General features: G+C 38.3%; 1 non-coding gene across 1 annotated transcript; it reads right to left on the bottom strand.

The window, feature by feature from the left end:
• Window positions 1-1,473: 1,473 nt before the first annotated feature.
• LOC130468300 (small nucleolar RNA R71) lies at window positions 1,474-1,579 on the bottom strand. Its single transcript, XR_008928700.1, has one exon. It is a non-coding gene; the product is annotated as a small nucleolar RNA R71 (small nucleolar RNA).
• Window positions 1,580-20,602: the final 19,023 nt, after the last annotated feature.

Below are 20,602 nucleotides of genomic sequence, written 5' to 3'. Positions count from 1 at the left end.
CCTATTACGCATTTAATCCAATAATTCATAATAATTCCGAAAAATCAACAAAAATTCCAAAAATTTTGACAACAGCAAAAACAATTAAATCATGCTAAAAAATACTTTGAATATATAAGACTTATGACACCACTGTTGGGGAATACAGTTAAACATACATAACATGTGCAGAACATCCCCAAAGCCAGGAAATATGTATAAAGCACAGTTTAAGCAAACTTACATTCGAAGCGTGTTTTCCCAAGTATTGTATCAACGAACACGAACAAAGAACTCCACTTGTCGTTCCTCTACTTGGTTCACCGATACGTTCAGATCCGTCTTGATTATTGTAGCTTAGAGTATAATTATGTTTTCCAAACTAATTTCCCAAAAAGCCATTAAATGAATTTCCGCTTCATTTAATCCGACGGTCTGTTTTATTTCATTGGTGTCACCTTGTGAGTTCAGTCAAGAGTAAGCTGTGAGCCTAATAAGGATTAGAACTTACTGATCGGAAACATTGCTCCAACTAGCTGTTCCGATCACTTGATCTTAGTGAATTAATTATTCGTAATTAATCTGAACCTTGGTATTAGATTAATGTACCTTGGGTAAAGGACATATTTCCTTCAAGTTTAGCCATCAAACCAACTCATTTTCCTGTTACCTATAGTCTAAACGTGTTAACTAGTAGTAGGAAGAACGTGTTTCCCTGTGGATTCAATCCTGACTTCCCTTGCTATTCAGTTAGTAAATTTAGGTTATCTTTGATTAGGTGATACGACTTTAGCCTATCAAATTTTGGCGTCGTTGCCGGGGAAACGGTTTTATTTCCTGTTGTTAATGTTCTAGATTATTTTCTACATCTCAAGGGACTCACGTTCCTTGAGATCGAATCTTACAAGTGTTTGTTAGATTTTGTTGTCTATGCCCAGGACCATAGCTACTAGTAATCTTACTCCATTTGATCCTGAACCTAAAAGGAATCTTCGTAGACGAAGAAACTTTATCAAACAGTTGGGAGATTATTCTGACTCTGAATCTAATGATTTTATCGGTGATCTTTTTACTACAGATTCAAATATGGTTTTTACTACAGATTCAGAGATGGGCGACGGAACAGAGCCGAGGCGTACGGACTACTCCAAGCCAAGTCTTTCTGTGCTACCCAAGGAAATCATGCCCACTATTGCTGCTGACAGTTTCAAAATTGAGCCTGCTCTGATAAATATGATTGAGAGGCACCAGTTCGGTGGAGAGAATGGTGAAGAACTGATTTTCATATTCAGTCTTTCATACAATATTGCTCTACTATCAAGCAGAAGAATGTCACTGCGGAGCAGACTATGGAGATGCTTTTCCCATTTTCTCTTAGTGAAAAGGCAAAGCTATGGATTAATGGGCTTAATCGAGCAGCAAAGAAAATCACTAACTTGGAATCTTTGGCTCTTGCTTTCTATGTGAAATATTTCCCACCTGAGAAGACAACCCATCTAAGGAGCCAAATTATTTCCATCACACAACAGGCAGATGAAAGCTTATTTGAAGTTTGGAAAAGGTTCTGAGATTTACAGAGAGAGTGCCCACACCATGGTCTACAACCGTGGTTCTTGATTCAACAGTTCTATAATGGTCTGAGTAATGATTCTAGGCTTATTATGGATTCTGCTGCTAATGGGAGGTTCATGCAACTTCATGTGTCTAGAGTTGTGGAGGTGATTAAGGGGATGGCCATCCACAATGCCCAGTATGGGAATCCTAGGGGCCTACCCAATAAATGTAGTAAGCATGCATGAGATAAATTTTATTGAACAACTTACTGCTCAAATGACTGCCTTACATTACAAGTTCGATAATATGCAAGCTACATCATCTCAATCTGCCCAACCTGTTAGTGTAGCTGCAATGAATTCCCAAATTGTGAATGTCTGTGATAGTTGCAGGATGTCTGGCCATTATGCACAGGAGTGTAGAAGCTCAATTGAGCAATGCAATGCATTTCACGCCTACAAATAGAACAACCCGTACTTCAATTCTTATAATGAGGGATACAAATGTAATCCCTTTATATCCTACAAGAGTACCAATGTTCAGAATCCACATCAGATTCAACATCCTCCACCACCACAACAACAATATCAACCACGAGGCAACTACAATCACCAACAACAGTCTAGTGGACCACCTGGGTTCCCTAGACCAATCTTATATCACTTCACATATACAAACTCCACCTTCACAATCTTAGGCCCCTCAGTCTGACCCTATGTTAGTAGAGATGCGCAATATGATGCTCATGATGCAAAAGTCTCTTATGGAAAAGGATGCAAAAATTGATGCTCTTGTTGCTCATAACAAGATCATTGAAAAATCAAATGGCCCAGATGGATACTACTCTTGCGGGGAGAACTCAAGGGAAACTCCCTTCACATTTAGAGAATAAAGAGACTACAAATGCTATTATACTGCAGAGTGGGCATGGGTATGAAGGCGCTTCTATGCCCGTTGATGATGATTCTGGAGTGTTGAAATAGTAGCTGAAAAGGTAGCCCATGAGAAAGAGGTTGCACCTGAGGTTAAGAAGGGGACTAAAATTCAAGTACCACTTGTACTGCCCTTCCCAAACTGTTAACTCAAGAATAAGCTAGACAAGCAGTTTGGTAAATTCTTGGATGTGGTAAAAAATATGCAGGTATCTGTTCATTTTACCGAGTTAATTTTACAAGTTCTTGCATATGCTAAATTCATGAAAGATTTATTGACCAGAAAACGTGCTTTTGTGAGGTTGCGATTGTGGCCTTTACGGAAGAGTGTAGTGCTCTATTGCAAAATAAGTCTCCACCTTAACTTAAGGACCACGGGAGTTTTTCTATCCCTTATAAAATTGGCACTATATTTATTAATAAAGTTTTATGTGATCTAGGAGAAGGAAATAATGCCCTTGGTCCAAGTATGCATTCAATGCTAAGTCTAATAAATGTGGTTCAGTATTAATTAATTAAACAAGTTAATAAATTCAGTGAGATCAAGTGAGCTGAATGCCTAGATAGAGGCCGCTTCAGTTCAAATGGAATTAATAATATTAATCCACAACTTACTATTGACTGAACCCGTAGGGTCACACAAATAGTACGTGAACAGATCAATTATTTAGTGAATATATTAATCATTAAATACTCCATTTATGAACATTTGGAAACAAAAGATCTCGGTTCCAATGGGAGCTGAAATCTTCAAAAGGCAAAATATAAAATGCTCCGAAAAAGATGATATTGCCGGAAAAGGAAATATGGATCATGACGGAAATATAAAAAATATCCAAGTCGTAGATGTTGCCGGAAAAATGGTTCGTATCGAAAAATATTATCGGAAATAGAAATATTGCCGGAATTGGAAATACTAACGGAAAAGGAAATATTACCGGAATCAGAAATATTAATGGAAACGTAAATATTTGTTCGAATCGGAAATGAATTCCGGAATCGGAAAACGATTCGGAAGCGCGATGTGCCAACGCTCGGCGAACGAGCTTGCGAGACGCAACGCCCAGCGCAAGCGCCAAGCCCAGCACCAAGCAAGACCGAGCGGAGCATCAAGGCATGGGCCGAGCAAAGGCAGCAGCGCCCACATCGTGGGCCGCGTGCTGCTTGCTGCTACGCCCAGCACGCATAGGCGGAGCAAGGAAGCAGCGCCCATGCGTGGGCCGCGGGCTACTTGCTGCACGCCAAGCAACGTGGGCTCAAGGCCACACGTGCAAAGCCTTGTCCGGCCAGGTTGCTTGCGAGTCAAGTAATCGTGTGTTTTCCTAATTCTACTAAAATTAGATGTTTAGGGTAAATCTAAAATACTTTGTGTTTCATTGTCCCTAGAATTCTAATGTTATTAGTTAATTAGAATCCTAATGGATTTAGTTAATCGATTCCTAGTAGGATTCAAACTCCTCTATTTCCACCCTATAAATATGTGGTTCATGATCACAATTTATAATGCAATTCAATATACTATTCTAATACATTAAATTCAAGAGAGCATTTAATACTTGCCTAACATTATTGTGAGTTTCTCGAGTGCACATAAAAACTTAGTGTGAGGGGGTCGAAAAAGCGCGAGGCTAATGCGTGACCTTGTCCCTCGTGGGTGTGACGATTATTTTTATTCAATCAAGTGTAATTGGATTTCCTGTGAGTATACACCCAATTGACTAGTAATATAGGATTCGCCATTCAGTTTTTAACAACAATGAGAAAAACTGACAAAACCCGGTTATCGTGACATAAAGGGAGTGCAATTATGTTTGACCACGACGGCCGTAGGTTACCTTGTGATCCCTGGTGTGGGGATCTCTCAATATACACCCGCAAGGTAGATATTGAGGGTTCGGGGGACTGTAACTACCGAGAGGAGTAATTCTCTCGTCGATAACTCCAGAGGTAGGATATCCTTATTAGCTCAGCATAAATAATTGAAGGGACATGCGTTAACTATTAAACTAATCTGAATTGATTTTAGGAATATGCAACATATAATACTAATTCGATCGTGATTATCTGATTTAAATAACATTAAGGGACCTAGCATGATAATCCGATTTCCCAAAAATATTATATTTGTTAGGCGTGATAGAACAATCAGATTAGGTTAGTTTAACAGTTCATAAAAAGGGCGAGGAAAGCGGTTAAATCATCGAAAAGGGACACATTACGACGCACCCTTGAGAGGTGCGTCACGGTTCTCAGAAAACTAACCACTTTGACTTTGCTATTTCTCCTTTTTATTTAACGAATCTCGATTATGGGACAGGATACTTTCTGTTCGATTTATGGATCGATTGCGACAGAACGCGTGAACAGTTTCGCAACGAGAGGCTTAGGCTAAGGGGTTTAGAGTCAATACTCAGAATATATTATGTGTTGTTGTGTGTTTCACGTCGAAACTAGGGGCCTATTTATAGGGAAGAGTTCGTGGAAAGATAGAATTGCAGAGTTCTAATCCGCAAAGAATTAGGAAAAGAAACGTACCCAGGTATTTTCAGCGCCCAGGCCTGGGCGCCGAAGATTTCTGCGCCCACAGCCAGGCGTTGAAAATAGGGTATGGGCAGTTTTTGTTTAGTCAGATTCGGATTCTAAAATCCGTAGAGTTTGAGATTAATTTGAGTCTTTTAGCGCGTATCAATTTGTGACGGAATGCGTCTGGGCCCGTTACGAACTCTAGGCTCGTTAGGATTTAAATTAATACGTAACTCTTATTTCCGAATCCTATTAGGAATAGGATTCTCGCAGTTTTCTATCTCATTTAGGATTTATGTTGGAATGCAACACCTAATTCTGACAGGTTTCTATCTTTTATGATTTGCCACTTTTAGAAGCTACCTTTTTACGGCAGTTACTATTTTTAGAAGGTTTCCATAAATAGCAGGTTTCGGGTGAAATGAAATAGGGAATCGAGATTCGTTTATTTTATAGGAGATGCGTTGTTAAGTGGAGTTTTTATGCTTTCATCATCGAACCTTTCCCTTGCGGGAATGGGGACAAAAGTAGGTGTCTACAGTTAGCCCCCACTTTGACTGAGTCTTGGAGTAAGACGATGGTCAAAGTATTAGACAGAGTGCGTCACACAAGCCATGGTGTATGTGACCTGTTTTGCGAAGGATCTCACGAGCCCCCGAGTGATAACATTTGACTTAAGGGTCATCACTTGAAGTGTCGATATATCCCTCACGTGTCATTGGGATTTGTCAACTGATAGTATAGAAACTTCCTCACTTTGTCATTCGAAGGATCTAAAGATGCGTAGAAACTCCCTCACTTTGTCATTGGGAGTAACTATAGATGTTTTCGAAATTAAAGCTGCAAAGTGTAATTGGGCCTGGCCAAGCCCAATCACGAGGTAAAACGTTTTTAAAGATTCTCATTTTCAGGGCTAGCTAAACGAGAAAACCCCCTTGTTTTTATAGGACGTAAAACGAAGGAAAATCCAACAAACCAATCCTTTAATTTTTGGAAATAGAGAAAACCAATAAAAGTTATCGCTGCAGCGACTAAGGACCTGCGCTGTTAGTGATGCAGACCCCGCCCGCTGAACGTGGGCGAGCCTGTCCGCCGAGGGTGGACCCCCCGTCCGATAGAAGTGGACAAATTTGTTTTGAAAATGAGGACCTACGCGGTTTGTGACGTAGACCCCGCCGGCTGAAGATGGCGAGCCTGTCCGTTGAGGGTGGACCCCCCGTCCGATAGAAGTGGACGAATCTGTTTTGAAAATAAGGACCTACGCGGTTTGTGACGTAGACCCCGCCGGATGAAGATGGCGAGCCTGTCCGCTGAGGGTGGACCCCCCGTCCGATAGAAGTGGACGAATCTGTTTGAAATTTTTGTTTTTTTTTAAAAAAAATAAGGACCTACGTGGTTTGCGCCGTAGACCCCGCCGGCTGAAGATGGCGAGCCTATTTTAAATTTGAAGACTTTATTCTTTGAAAAACTGAGGACCTGCGCGGCTAGTAACGCAGACCCCGCTTGCTGAGGGTGGGCGAGCCCATTTTGAATTTCTTATTTTGCCTATGTAGAAGAGCTTTTGGTGATTACAACCTGTTGGTGGGTCGTAATATTTCCTGATTAGATTTGTCCTATAAGTGGGTCCACACTGTGTATATTTTTGTTTAACAATATATTTTTTGAGATATCCAAACATGATATGGTGTGTGGTGCAGTCTGGGAATGTGATTTTGATTGCGCGCTCCTTGTTGGAGTCCCCTTTTTTGCGAGCCCCCAAGCGTTGGGGCTCGTCGGTTGTTTTTGCATCTTGTAATCATGTTTGGGGTCACGCTCGTATGTGCAAGCGACCTCCTATAGTAGTGTGCTATTTTTAACAAAGCCGTGAGGTGCGACTTTCAGTGAAGAAATCGGCAATTTTCAAGCCGAATGAATATGGCAGGGCCCAATAGAAGTTAGGGCCTTTTGAGCCTGGATTCATTTTCGGCGCCCAGGCCTGGGCGTTGAAATATTTCACGCCCAGGTGGGGCGTTGAAAGTGTTGTTTGGGCTGGTCTTTTGATGACACAGTTGGCCTCTTGTTCATTCGTTTATTTCACTTGGAAGTTCTATGTATTCTCTTTTCTTTTGTTTTTTCTTTTGTTTTTAGAACGTGATGATTTTCTTTGAGAAGCCATAGCCGATTGGTGGACTATGGTGCTTGTCGCTTCGGGGCGATTATTTTAAGGAACTGTTGCTCTTAAGGCGTACAGTTATTGCAATAGTCGGGCGAGTCTATATGGCCCGAGGAACATACCTTGTGGTGTAAGACTTTGATCGCTCTTATATTTTTTGAACGTGTTCGTGAATGATGATATGTATGTGCGAACGAGCGTTCATAGAATGGCCGTTGTGTACGGTCCATTAATCAGTTTTCTTGAATCATTTTTTTTTGAGCAATGACTGATTTTGAATAGTTTGCTTAGAAGCTTGATAGGGGTCAGGTCCATTCATGAAGTGGGCTCAAACATCGTGCCCTTTCGATTGTTCAAACATTTGCTTCGAGATTTTTTTTATTTTGTTATGGTTGTTTCGTAGCTTGGAGCCCCCAAGTATGCATGTTGGGATGTTTCCTTTTGGCGTACGATTTTGTAGGTTCTTTCGAGAAAGATGCCTTGGGGTTTCGCTCGTGTAGGTGCGAGCTATCCCTTCCGTGGTAGGTAATGTTTTGCTACCTTTAATCCTTAATGTAGAAGTCGTGTGGCTTGCATTTGGGCGATAAGTAGTCTTTGCCTCTTTTACACGTGCTCTTGGTCGTGCCTACAATAGTGCAATATGCCTTACTCTTTTTAGACTTGTACCGTGGGATGGTTGAACTTATGGTGCGACGTAGGCTTGTGTGGCCCAACAGCGTGTCTTAGAAAATTCCTCCAGGCGTTTGGGATATCATTATTATTTTTGCATTGGAGTACTTCACCACGCCTCGTTCAGGTCCTCGAACAAGTGTAGCACCTTCTGCGTGGGTTTGCACGGCTTATTACTTCGTTCGATGCGAGGATTCATAGGTGTTTCTTTCTTATTTTTATATCTGGGTAAAACATGGCTAGCAGAAAGATTTAGCGTCCAGGCTGGGGCGTTAAAGATATCGGCGCCCAGCCCTGGGCGTTGAAAATGATTTCTGGGTATATTTTGGCAGTTCTTATCCTTGATTTTTTTTCTTTCGCTTTTGCTTTGGAACGAGGTAGACTATGTAACGGGTGCTTGTAGGGCGGCGCTATGTACAGTAGTTTGATCGGAGTTTTGGTGACTCGCGATTTACAGTTACCCCTGTTAGTGGGGTGACTTTATATATTCTAAGTAGTGCTTTAGAATTTGGGAGGGGTTGTAGCCGTTCTAAGGTTCGTTTTACACGATTAAAACTTAGGGTTGTGCCCCTATGATATATGTATAGTATTAGCATCGAGAATTTGCGATAAAATCGTCATTTCGAGCATTTTTAGAGTGTTTTTCTCAAGCCCCCAATTGTAGCTACGGGATTGGCTTGGTGCTATAATGCTTTGCATACGTTTTTATGCATTCATGGTGACACGGATCATGAATAGTTTGAACCAGACTCGTTTAGTGCGAGGTATGTTCGAGTAGTGATTTTTCTACTTTCTTGTAAATGTCGTATTGTGCGACATTGCCATGGTCAAGGTAGTCACATGTTGAAGTGTGCCTTGACCAAAAGCTAGGTTCCTTTCTTTACCCATAATCATATTTAGAAATCTTTTTGACTTACTTGCAACGTTGAGATAAACGCATACTTAGCTTAAACGAACGACACTTTATTATGTTCGAAAAAGTCTTTTAAAAATCATTTGAAAATTATTTAAAATCCGAAAATTATTTAAAATCCGAGTCCTATTGTGTACAATCCGAGGTGTCCTAAGTAGGTTGACTTATAGACGGGTTCGTACAGGATTACATTGAGTGAATCAAAAATACTGTTACGATTTTCGGAATGCTGTCTAAGGATTTGCTGTAAGCCAGGGTGCGTGCGTCAAGATATAGTTGTGTCCGTTTGGCATATGCTTTAGGCTTTTAGGACTATCTTTTCCAGAATTGCGAGAATATGAACCGTTTTCAAATTGTCTTAGATTTACTTGGTGTATGTCTGTATAAAAGGTCGGGGTATACTTAGTTCCTTCCCTATCTCTTTCATTTCAATTTTTTTAGCCCCTAGTTGCTGTTATGTCCTCCCATTAATAATGTTTTCAGATTTCGATTTTAGATGCCCGTGTCATATGTCTGAGTAGGGTGAGCCTTGGTTAAGTGCCAAGTCCTATTGACAATGTCTGATTATTTTTTCAAAGGGGATTCGCGAGCATTTGAGTTACCATGAACGGGTGCCCTGAGCTCGAGGGAACGATGGGGCGACGCCGTAGAACAATCCTCTTTATTGCAAGCTTAGTGCCTTGACTACTTGTTGGCGATTATGACTGTGTCTAGTGGTGAAAGAAGGTCTTTAAGCGAACGACTATGTCTAGTGGTGAAAGAAGGTCTTTAAGTGAGTTAGTTCGCTTTAAGGAGGGTCAAGTCGAGTACTTTAGAGGTCATGGACGCTTGCGCTAGCCCCCATTTAATTGAGGCAAAGTGGTCTTTTGAGTCTTGGCTAAGTGCCTAGGAGTGTGAGTGATCCTTCTGGCAAGGGTACGTGCCCTTATTATTTTTCGATGTGTGCTCATTAATATTGGCATCTTGATGACTTGGATTCTTCCTTTGATTTAAATTTTTCTTTCGACTTGGATTGCAAGTTATTAAATTTCAATAAGGGACTTCTATTTTTTTATTCTTGTTTTTTCAATAGGTTTTAATATTTTTGCAAATTGGTTGGACCGAATCATGGATTGCCTACGTATCCGCCTTAAATAGATTTAATTTGGAATCAGGTCTTGCGTAGTTCTTAGCCTAGAAAATGATTTCATAGAATGCCGATTTTAAACAAGTACGTTCTGAGATGGAAACATATTATTTGAAACGGTAGAATAAGTAAAGTTTATTATTATTTTAATCTGTTGCTTTGCCGTAAGCCAAAAATTTGTTTTATAATTTTTTTTTGAGTACATGTATTTTCCGTGTTTTTTTTTGGTGGTACGTATATATGAATACGTGTTGTACCCCCCAAGTGTTCGTTATTTTTCCGTGTTTGTGCGGATAAAATGACGAGCACTTCTGGACAAATTTTAGCAAGCAGAGAGATTCAGCGCCTAGGCTGGGGCGCTAAAGATTCCGGCGCCCAGCTCTGGGCGCTGGAAATTATTTCTGGGCGGATCTTTTTTGGTGCGCAAAATGCTTCTTTTCTTTTTAGACTAACTTTAGAGGCGCTTTGCAAAGTTTCTTTTTTATTATTCACATTTTTTATTTTTACGTTGAGCGTAGAATTTACTCTTCATTTGTCTCTTTTTTATTTGTGACTCAAGACGGCTTGAAGTATGGGTTGAATGAGTAATTTGTATAGGTATTGGTCAAGATTATTACATCTGCTAGGATTCACATTTTACGGCCTCAGGCCAGTGTCACGAGTTTACATCAATCAAGGCCAATGAGTAGCATAGGGACGGCTCAAGGGTATATCAACAGGACGTATCCAAACAAGTTATATGGTCATTATGCTAATGGTGATGTAAGAGCAGGTTTGGACTTTGGAAATGATGGGCATGACGCACGTGTCAATAGCCGTGCGTGGTTTGCGGTTGACAACAAGTTCAGGAACAAGAGTCGAGGTAATGGTTTCTTGGTTTATGGCAATGAGAACATGGATGGGTTAAATTAGCTGAACAGGGACCCCAGAGCGAAGGCGTCTAAGAACGTAAGGATTGGAAAGGGCAGACATCGTAGAACTTTATGATTTGGATTGCTTGACTTAATTCTCTTCCTTCGTTTTACTTGTGTAAATTTCGCACTTTGGGAGGTACGGGCTAAGTATTTCATGGCTCGCTCTTTTCGCTCTCCCTTTTCTCTTTCCCTTTTTTTTCTTTTGCTTGGGATTTCTCCCCAACATAAGTCCTTCAAATTTTTAATTTGGGATAAAAGGTAGATGGTTGTGGTCTTTGAGTCACGAGGCGAGACTGAGTGAGCCTCGTTTGGTAGGCCTATAGTGGACCTCTAATTTTAGTAGGCCTAGGGTGCAAATAGCGTAGATTCAAAATGTTGTTTTTACCTTATTGAATTTTAACGAAAGAATTACATCGAAAATAAATTTTTTTGCTTCTTTTCAGATTCTAATTTTCGGGATTTAATTGGAAGTTGTGATTTAGACTTGAACTTTCATTAATCTTTCTGATTATAACCCGTGTATGAATATAAGGAGGTGGCCTAGACTCAAAATAATGACGTGGCGTAAGCCTATAATACTTGACCAAGCAAACTTTCAGACTTAGGCTAATTGGACCATAACTTTCGTTGGTTGACACTTTAGATTTTATCCCTTGGGTGTTCATTTGTCATGCGCTATTTTGCTTAATGTTGGCAAGGTAGTTAGTTGGGGAGATCGAATTTTTATTTTCGCAAGACTAGAATCATTAGTGCGGCTTCTCCCTTAGTGTGTATTACTTTACCCCAATGGTAGCCCTATTGGTATGCCGATTTGGGTATTTTCATGGTTGGTCATGTTGCATTCATGGAAAATCTTTTAGTCCGTACTTAATAGTATTTCAAGGAGTGAGTGACTCAAGAGGACTATGATAGTCGTGACCCAATGTGATTATAAGCCTTGAGGCCATTAATTTTTTTCTTTGCTAATGGTGTTGACACCTTAGGTTCACTTTGGGGGTTGTGCGACTATGGGGGAATGATTTTCAGAACGTGACCGTTTCCATTTTGCAAATACTATAATATATTCTTTTTATTGGTGAGAGAGTATTGAGGCCGTAGACTCTTAGCAAGGGATGACAATTACATAGGGGTGCTTGTTGATTTAAATGTTAGGAAGGGAGACTCAATATGGTTTAACCTTTTAACTCGCAGAACGACACCAAGTATTAGGACCGACTCTATGGATAAGACAAGTAAGACTTAGGATTTAGACTGTACTTTGGCATAGCCTAGTCTAGACTCGGATTTATTTTTATTTTTTATTCGAACATTATTTTTTCTTAAAAACTTCATTTGAACATTATTTTTGAATACTTTTGCCCACGTGACATTCATAATTATTAGCATGCTCGGTTTTGGTGCCGAACATTGTCGTCGTAGGAGGCCTAACAACGACACAAAGAGTTATTTTTTTTTATTATTTAGTCGCTTTTAGAGTCGAGTGCCTTTTCATACGCCTCGCAGCAATTTTTTCGAAAAGTATTTTTTTTGCTACGTATATTTTTTCATGCGCGGGCACCGAGGCTGCTGTGCCTGACCAAAAGGCCAGGCAGCAACTTCAGCGCCCAGCAGTGGGCGTGAGAAATTTTGGCGCCCAGCCAGGGGCGTTGAAAATGCGTCCCTGGCTGGTTCTCGTTTTCTGTTCGCGTATACTTTTGTTTTTGCGACTTTAGTTTTGCGTGCTTGCCTTATAACGTCTTTTACGCGTTGTGCAACGTTTGTGGGATTCGTTACAGGCCATCCCGAGCGTCGCTTATTTTTGTGGCGATCGTTCGGGCTTGCGGAACACGTATTGGTATAACTCTTTGGCAAATTAGTCTATGAATGTTTGGGCAGTTTTTAAGGTCGTTGGTTTTCTACACAATGACATATTTCGCTACACATAACTACATTACAAACATGGATTTGAAAATTAAATATGCCACGTAGTTTATGATAGGCTTCTATGGGTAGTTTATTTGCGCCTGGCTTGGTACCGCTTCTATCGTAGATCCAACACATGCCCCGGTCGAGGTAGTGTCTTCAACAGACGAATTTCGCTCAAGAGGCCAACCCGCAAGTGCAAGCCAAGGGGGCATGCAGGCGAGAGGGACCTAATGGGCGAGCGATTGGGTTCGGGATAGGTGTATCACCTGCACAAGTACCGAGTGGGAAACATGTGCGGCGTATGCACCCCCCTATTGGCGAAAAAAAGGTATCCTTAGTCCCAACTCCCGAGGGAGCCGAGATTCGTTATGATGTTCTGCCCGTTCACATTAATATGCTGATTTTCAGGTCGTCCCAACTTGATGGGGAAATAAACGCGGGGTAGGATCGTTTCACCCTTCGGCTATTTTAATTACCTACAAGCACGAGTATTTCCTTCACTATCCCCAGTGGAGTCGCCACTGTGAGGGGGTCGAAAAAGCGCGAGGCTAATGCGTGACCTTGTCCCTCGTGGGTGTGACAATTATTTTTATTCAATCAAGTGTAATTGGATTTCCTGTGAGTATACACCCAATTGACTAGTAATATAGGAGTCGCCATTCAGTTTTTAACAACAATGAGAAAAACTGACAAAACCCGGTTATCGTGACATAAAGGGAGTGCAATTATGTTTGACCACGACGGCCGTAGGTTCCCTTGTGATCCCTGGTGTGGGGATCTCTCAATATACACCCGCAAGGTAGAGATTGAGGGTTCGGGGGACTGTAACTACCGAGAGGAGTAATTCGCTCGTCGATAACTCCAGAGGTAGGATATCCTTACTAGCTCAGCATAAATAATTGAAGGGACATGCGTTAACTACTAAACTAATCTGAATTGATTTTAGCAATATGCAACATATAATACTAATTCGATCGTGATTATCTGATTTAAATAACATTAAGGGACCTAGCATGATAATCCGATTTCCCAAAAATATTATATTTGTTAGGCGTGATAGAACAATCAGATTAGGTTAGTTTAACAGTTCATAAAAAGGGCGAGGAAAGCGGTTAAATCATCGAAAAGGGACACATTACGACGCACCCTTGAGAGGTGCGTCACGGTTCTCAGAAAACTAACCACTTTGACTTTGCTATTTCTCCTTTTTATTTAACGAATCTCGATTATGGGACAGGATACGTTCTGTTCGATTTATGGATCGATTGCGACAGAACGCGTGAACAGTTTCGCAGCGAGAGGCTTAGGCTAAGGGGTTTAGAGTCAATACTCGAAACTAGGGGCCTATTTATAGGGAAGAGTTCGTGGAAAGATAGAATTGCAGAGTTCTAATCCGCAAAGAATTAGGAAAAGAAACGTACCCAGGTATTTTCAGCGCCCAGGCCTGGGCGCCGAAGATTTCGGCGCCCAGAGCCAGGCGTTGAAAATAGGGTCTGGGCAGTTTTTGTTTAGTCAGATTCGGATTCTAAAATCCGTAGAGTTTGAGATTAATTTGAGTCTTTTAGCGCGTATCAATTTGTGACGGAATGCGTCTGGGCCCGTTACGAACTCTAGGCTCGTTAGGATTTAAATTAATACGTAACTCTTATTTCCGAATCCTATTAGGAATAGGATTCTCGTAGTTTTCTATCTCATTTAGGATTTATGTTGGAATGCAACACCTAATTCTGACAGGTTTCTATCTTTTATGATTTGCCACTTTTAGAAGCTACCTTTTACGGCAGTTACTATTTTAGCAGGTTTCCATAAATAGCAGGTTTCGGGTGAAATGAAATAGGGAATCGAGATTCGTTTATTTTATAGGAGATGCGTTGTTAAGTGGAGTTTTTATGCTTTCATAATCGAACATTTCCCTTGCGGGAATGGGGACAAAAGTAGGTGTCTACACTTAGAGAATATTCTAGTTGGTTGAATCTAAGGCGGATCCGAACGTGTTGTGGACTATCTACGGAGGGGCGACATTTGGAGTCCTATACTTATTCTTGTTCGGTTCGGGAGCAGCTAGGGAAGGCACACATCACATTGTATGTATATTAATTATGCTAATTGACTATGTGGCAATTTTTTGGATTCCTAGCTTTATGATTTTTCCGCATGAATTATATTGTTTATATTATTCATAACCCTACAGTGGTATCAGAGCCTCTAATTAATTCCATAATCAATTATAGTTAACATGGAATAAATTTTATAAATTTGCAATGAATTAAATGGGTGATTAATTTCGTGTATGTAATTAATTGCAAATTCGCGCGATTATTTGATTATATGTTCGCAGGATTTTTCGGCAGTTTTTTCAATAATGGTCGGAATCTTATGTTTTTATAGTGAATTTCGCATGTAAACGACGTTTTTAAATTTTGACAAAAATCATAGATTTGACGCCGAACCCAAAATTCTCAAATTCGAAGCCTAACTATAACTTTTCGGAGGTTTTAGTTTTTCGAATGCAAATTTGTAATTTTTATGATGTTAAATTAAATATTTGTGAATCTTGTATGTAAATCTATTTGTGAATCTAGTATATGTTTAACAATTTTAAAGTCTAATCTTGTTAATTATACAACCTAATTTGTAATTGTAATTAATTTGTAGAATTTCAAATAATTTAGAATTTGATTTGAATTTTACAATTAATTGATAATTTAATTAGGATCCTTGATTAAAAACCACCATAAAATTTGTTAAAATTGAAAAGTTTTAAAATTTTATGACCTAGATTTTAATCCCTAAAATAAATGTAATCGAAAATTAATTTGAATAATAAATTTTCGATTTTTCGCCTAAATTTAGTGAAATTAATATGATTTATTAATTTTCCGTTAAATTTAAAATATAAAAATTATTAATTTTTATAAAACGATCACCAATCTTGCACGCACGAAGCAATGGAAGCTAAGTGTTATCCTTAAGGGGTGTTGCATAGTGAGGGCATGCGACGACGAGCAAGGGAGCTCGTCGCCCATGCGGTACGAAGCAATGAGCAAGCACAAGCATGGGTGACAGGCTAGGCCCTGTGCGGTGTGTGCTGTGCGGGTGGTCGACAAAAAGGGCGACGATGCATCGTAGCGCAAGGCACGAGGCAAGGCAGCAGCACATCGAGCAAGGGAGCTCGCGTGCCGCGGCGCAAGCCCCTGCCCATCGCGCAGGCAGCAGGCACAACACGAGGTTGGTGCGGTGCTGTGGTGCATCACTCGGCCAGCAACAATGCAGGTCCTGGGCGCTGCCTTGTGCACGCGGCCCATGGGCGCTGCGGCGTGTCTGCTTGGGCGAGGCATGGGTTCGGCCTATGGCCTTGCCTTGGCACGTTTGGGCCGTTTTGTTTATGTTTTGGTTGAAAACAATTTTAATTTAATTTAATTTCGTAATTTAATATTTTCTCGGAATTCAATTTTGATTAATTTAATTATTATAAATTATTTTATACTAATTATTTTACTAAAATTAAAACCTTGATAAAATTTTAATTAATTAATTTTAATCAACTGAAAATAAAGTTAAGGGATATAAATATTATTTTATATCAGCTTTAAATTTTAATTAAATTTGTAAGTTTTCGGTTGGACTAGGAAATACAATTTTATGTTTAAAATTTGTAAAGCATGTAAATTCTTGGTTTTAGTTGGAGCTTTTAGTCATTAAACTCTTGATTAGGTCTACATTCCTTTAAGGTTAAAACAACTCGATTAGAACTAATAAGGTTGAATAATTTGTAGATTGTTGGAACCTTTGATTAGTTGCTGCAAAGGTTTAAGTGATGCATGATTTTTTCTACTAACTTGCTATGTGGGCCATTCATTGATAAATGAATGGGTGAATGGTATATTGCAATGTACTGTTTTGCAGGTTATGGAAAGTAACTAGTATGGCGCAAATAAGATAGTAAATACGGTCTGCGTACCATTAATTTGAATGTAAAATTGGTCGAATGCACCAAAGTTTTTATTTTAAATATGGTCTGCGTACCATCAAATAGTTATAATTAGTTTTAATTATAGAATATCCTATTTGAAGAAAATAGCGCCTCCCATGGTGAAATTCAAGACGGAGTTTCCAATCCATTTTCAAAGACGGGTTTTGAAGTTGAAGCTTCAAGATGAAGTCGGGCCATACTAGATCACATTTAAATCTTATGCATGCTTTAAGTTATTTATTGCTTTAAATATGTCTTAATTATGCATGAGATTATGGCTTGATTATGTTGCATGATTAAGGATTTTAGTTCACTTAGTTGACTTCGATTAGACCAGACCGCCCCAGAAAGGTTTAACCAACACAGTAAGAGCCTTAAGTTCCAAACTTTAAAAATTGAGTTAAAAGGAACAATGCCAAAATAACACTTACTTGGATAACCTTTACATCAATGTAAGTAATAGTTTTCCGCCATAGAGAGGTGTTACTTGTTGATCCTAAAGGGGTAAGGTACACAAATAATTGTGAGTACATGTTAGTTTTGGTGAAACTCAACGATATAAGTAAGGAGTCTTTTTATGTCGTGGCAAATGAGATAGGTTTACCTAATAAGTTCTTAGACGTACCTATCAACCAAGAGTAGTTTCTAGACTATTAGCAAAAGATTTGCTTACCTAAAATATTTTACAATTGAGTCTAAATACATAATGTGTTTAATTCTTCAATGATTTAAGGATCTTGGATTCATTTATTCACACCTGCCGGAAAAATAAATTCGAATAAAATGTCAATGACTTGTTTAAATTGCATGATTGCTTTAATTTTCAAGTTATTACTCATGATAAATGTTTAGACTTTGCATGCTTCAATGTATGTTTTATTATTGTTTATAATTAAATATCTTGCACTGTAGTAAATCCTTTTAGAAATGTAACAGTAACTTTCCTCGATTGGTAGTGAATCCAAGAACGATTCACGGAAATGAGAGAAAGTGAGCAATTTAAAATGTATGTTTCTTTTAGCAACTTTTATGGTTGTTTTCGAGTATGAAAGTCGAATGGCAAACCGATTGGTTCTTGTGAATTCTAAATACAATGTAGGTTTGAGATCATAAAGCATTGAGTTTAAATGCTCAGCTTTACCAATGGTTAAAATATCTTTGTCCATTTAATTCTCGAATGAGTCTATTCCCTAAACATTCGAATAGATCGATGCTTAGAGAACTTTAGAAGCTTCTGGTAAGATCATCTAGTTAAAGCAAAATATTCAACATTAATGGTAAGAACCTTGTTGGAGTTACATTGGACATGTCTAACAAAGTATAAAAGTCAACTCTAGAGGATTCAATTCTTAAAACTATAAGAAAGGGTACAAGAAATAGGAAAACAAGGAACAAATGAAAGGAATTTACGATTTCGTTTCTACCTATAAGTTTATGTTTAAAGAGAAGTGACCTAGCAATCAAACTTCCTTGGTATCATATACCGCTTGAGGTTCTTACTTCGGTAATAACTCAAACAATGCAAGCTAGGCTGCACTAATGACCTACAAGTGGGAAATGAAGCATGGCAATGCTACATTAGTTGTAGGGTCATCTAGTTTGTTTTAATTCCTTTCAAAGGCTGGAACTTAATGGCTATTCTGTTCCATAATCAACATGCCTAAATTTCTGTTTCCAAACACAGAAAGACTCACATTCAAGAAAGACAAAAACAATGTTTGTTTGTTATTTGAATGAAATGGTCATTTACGGGTTGAGTCAATATGCATGATTAAAACAAACAACTCTTTAACAATAAGAACTTTACTAGGTTCAAATCAATATCTTGATTTGAGTTCCACTAACCTTTAGCATTGTTACTAAGACCATATCAACAAGTTAACGTTCTAAAAGCTCTATTTTGATGGACTTTTGAAATTTGATTGATTTCTAGATCATTCAAAGACAAAGTTAGTCTTGTTGAAAAGTAACAAAAGATATGAACTATTGTTAGAACTCCTAGACAATAGATTTTATGACTTTATTATATCACCTGGATTTGAATGAATATTGGTTTATTTACTCAAAGTGATATAAGCTTGAATATGTTTGGCTAGTTCAAAGATTCATAAAAAGGTATAAAAACGTCAACTTGGCAAGAAATCATAAAGATCTAGGTTAGATCATGTTGATGATTACTTATACCAAGAATGATCATCAATGATCGTGTGTTTTAATTTCACAATCTAGCTCCATAAGATATGGTTTATCTAAATTGGAATGATCGAAGTCAATTACTACTTGATTTATTCATTGATGAATCATAAAGTTTTTTCCTATAATTTCTTAACAAAATGCTAAACTACCACCAAACTAAACCAAATTCGTCAAAGCTATTTGAAAAGTAATTTCAGAATATCTTTTAAATCTGATATATATCTAAAGAGTTGCTAAACTCAGTGGGAGCTTAGTGTTTGTTATTCGACAAACTAAGGCCCAAGTATAGATATATGTTTAATTGTGATGAGACACAAGGGTTTTTTCTACAACGAATTTTTGAGAACATAATGTTTGTTTGCTCGAAATAATTTCCTTTTGGATATTCGTTTCCAAAATGACAAGTAGGAGAAAATAGACCTCGAAAGTATTCGAGGCGAACAAAAAACATAAACTGACATTCCGGAGGCTTTTAGAAGTTCTTTAGAAAGTCCGAACACTTATGCTTTAAGGACATTAGAAGTGTCTTTAAAGAATAGACATCTCTTAAAAGAATTTACAAGTGCTTCAAGAAGAACAGAATATTCAAAGGACTTTCAAGTGTCTGTTGATATTCTATTGTTTGATGTTCTATACCCAAGTAGGCATAGAGTTCAAGTCACTAAAACTATGAGATTCTTCTATTAGATAGTGAAGAAACATAGAGTTCAGGTCACTGAAACTATGAGATTCTTCTATTAGATAGCGAAGAAACCTACAACTTGCAGTCAAACTATTATCATGTAGATTAATGAGTTTGTGACTTGTAAGAAATCTATGACGAAACCCAGATTCTCTAAAATGGTTAGAGAACATATATAGACTCAATGTTTTAAATGGTTAGAGGCTGTAAAACATACTCAATGTTTTGATGACAAAATTGAAATTTTGTTGATTTGCAAGAATAGATTAACACCTATTGGTTGCAAATTGGTTTTAAGGATGAAAACTATCAAACATGGAAGTGTGTCTTCACACAAAGCTAGATTAGTTGCTAAAGGTTACAAGCAAATTCATGGCATGGATTGTGTTGAAACCTCATCGTAATGCTCAAATCTATAAATCAAGCAATGATTGCATATTGGTACATATGGAAATTGGATGACAAAACGTATTCCTCAATCAAATGTTGTAAGAAACTATGTACATGGCATGTCATAGGATTTTGTGGATCCAAATAAATGCTTGAAAAGGAAAGCTAGCTTATGAAATCTAAGTAGAGATTTAAGCAAGCAATTGGGAATTAGAATTGTATTTTAGTGAAACTAATAAGTATTTTAGTTTCATAAAATATATATGAATCTTATAAATGTATAAGAAGTTTAGTGGGAGTACGTAAAACTTAGTTGGTCCTATGCGTATCACACACATATCTCTCTATTGTGAAATAAAATTCAAATGCTAATGACTTAGATTTGAAAATATTCAACAATGATGGACCAAGGCGAAACTTAGTACGTACTGGGTATTAAGATCAATTTACAAAGATCTTATAATATTGTTTTAGATTAAATAATGGAATTTACTAAATCAAATACGAAAGACTCCATTGGAGGTATTCGACCCACATGAATAAATCTAAGTAAAGAATGTTTGAATTATGTATAAATATTTACTAAGTTAAACATCAAATAATCTTCACCTATGTTATATGTCAAAGAATTTAGCTGGATTCAGTATCTACTGATTTGGATAGCTAAAGTTACATGAATAGAATTCAATTGAGA

Source organism: Spinacia oleracea, chromosome 2 (genome assembly GCF_020520425.1).
Source record: "Spinacia oleracea cultivar Varoflay chromosome 2, BTI_SOV_V1, whole genome shotgun sequence".
NCBI lineage: Eukaryota > Viridiplantae > Streptophyta > Magnoliopsida > Caryophyllales > Amaranthaceae > Spinacia > Spinacia oleracea.
Note: the sequence above shows the minus strand (reverse complement) of the source record. Positions and strands in the feature narration are given on the sequence as shown.